This window comes from Amaranthus tricolor, chromosome 11 (genome assembly GCF_026212465.1).
Source record: "Amaranthus tricolor cultivar Red isolate AtriRed21 chromosome 11, ASM2621246v1, whole genome shotgun sequence".
In the NCBI taxonomy this organism is placed as follows: domain Eukaryota; kingdom Viridiplantae; phylum Streptophyta; class Magnoliopsida; order Caryophyllales; family Amaranthaceae; genus Amaranthus; species Amaranthus tricolor.
Genome location: NC_080057.1, coordinates 18,217,224 through 18,219,006, shown reverse-complemented (window position 1 = coordinate 18,219,006; position 1,783 = coordinate 18,217,224). Strand labels below are relative to the sequence as shown.

The following is a 1,783-nucleotide window of genomic DNA, read 5'->3' as shown; positions in this document are numbered from 1 at the left end:
TCATCGAGGATGACCTCGATCCCACCAAATTTGGATTCCAAAGTTTGTATCTTTCTTTTTTTTTTACTTTCAAGTGAAAAGAAAGGGTGACAAGGGGTATACTTTCTTTTCTATATAGCCGTCTCATCAATGAGCGTAGATTGATAGAAACGGCTTTTGTGCTGGTCAATCTCTATCCCATTCTTCAGGTATAGTTTTGTTTGATTACAGATCGGCAGGTGATCTGACCTTTCTCCCCCTTTCGTCAGTCGTCTTGATCCGCCAGAGGGTCTTCTTGTAAACCCTTGAAGAGACGCGATGGATAAGCTATTGATGGTGCCGGTACATAAGCAAAATCAACTGGATCTCCTTCAAGCACTCAATCTGGATCTTCATCTGTAACAGGATATGCCTTTCACGCTACTGGCCATGGATCAAGAACCCTATCTACTAATGATCTTACTCGTGCTTCTGGTTACGCGGCTTTCTCTTATAGGGGTCTATTTTCTCTGACTTGACTCAGCTTGACCTACTTGACTCAGCGGTTAGAGTATCGCTTTCATACGGCGAGAGTCATTGGTTCAAATCCAATAGTAGGTAAAACCGGCCGAAACCCCTGCTTTTGCCAGCATGACAGAAAGGCATGTAGTCGCTTAAGCGAAACTTATGGTTATGTAGTATCAACAGCGAAGCTTAAGGATAAACTTAGTTTTCGTTTTCTTCGCTTGCTCTGCAGTACGAACCTCATATAGAGCCGCGCCCTTTATGATGAGCAGCCAAGGGGCCGCCTTCTTTTCCGAACCAATCTTTATTTACTACTCAATCTTTTTTGGGGTGTATAGCTCAGTTGGTAGAGCATTGGGCTTTTAACCTAATGGTCGCAGGTTCAAGTCCTGCTATACCCAAAGCATCTAATTATAAATTTATATTCTATGTAGAACTTCCTATCATCATATCGGCTATGACGTTCAATAAAGGGGGTAGGTGGTTTCAACTCTCCCTTGAATCTGTTCACTCGTGTCCCTTACCATTTTTGGACACTTCGTTCATTTGTCTTTAGGCACTCCAAAGGCATAAGAAAGGCTTTCAGAATAAATGCCCACAGCCATACCATATTAGTACGCTTGGTTGACCTTCTTCTTTTACTACTTCATTCAGGTCCCAATCTTTATTTCGATCTCCCAATAAGCAACTAACTGGAAGGAGGCGTATGAGCGGCGAGAGGAGAGACTAAAGGAAGAGTTTTCGTGTGAACAACATTCGTTGCCAAACCCCAGTTTTGCCTACCGACCTTCACTTCTCTTTCTAGCTCCTTTATCCAACATCTAAAGATTAAGTAAGTAAACTACCTCAAGAACAATTTGATCAAATTGCTTATGGCTAGCAAGGTGGTTCAAAAATCTGAATGGCCTTCCACCTCCCCCTGTATCCTCCTTAACCTTGACTACCAGAGGACTATGATCAGACACTCCAGCATTCATATAATTCACAGAACAATTAATAAAGTTGGCCATCCAATCATTATTGCCCAAAGCGTGATCAATTCTGCTTAGGATCCTCCTATCACCATCACTACTGTTAGTCCAAGAGTAATAATGACCAAGAGATTTCAAAGGTTGTTTACTTGCTTACTCAAGAGAGTAAGGTAATTCCTATTTGCTTACTCGTTAAAGTATGGAAGAAAACAAGTGAGGATGCTTGAAGTTATACCAGGCGAGGGAAGAACACTATTATTTCTCCTACTATGATCTCGACAAATCGGCCAGAGGGCAGTCTTTGATGGGATGCAGCTAAGCTTGCTAAC

The 1,783-nt window shown here is 42.1% G+C and overlaps 1 non-coding gene across 1 annotated transcript; it reads left to right on the top strand.

Annotated features, from left to right (window-relative positions):
- Positions 1-811: 811 nt before the first annotated feature.
- Positions 812-884, top strand: TRNAK-UUU (transfer RNA lysine (anticodon UUU)). Its single transcript has one exon. It is a non-coding gene; the product is annotated as a tRNA-Lys (tRNA).
- Positions 885-1,783: the final 899 nt, after the last annotated feature.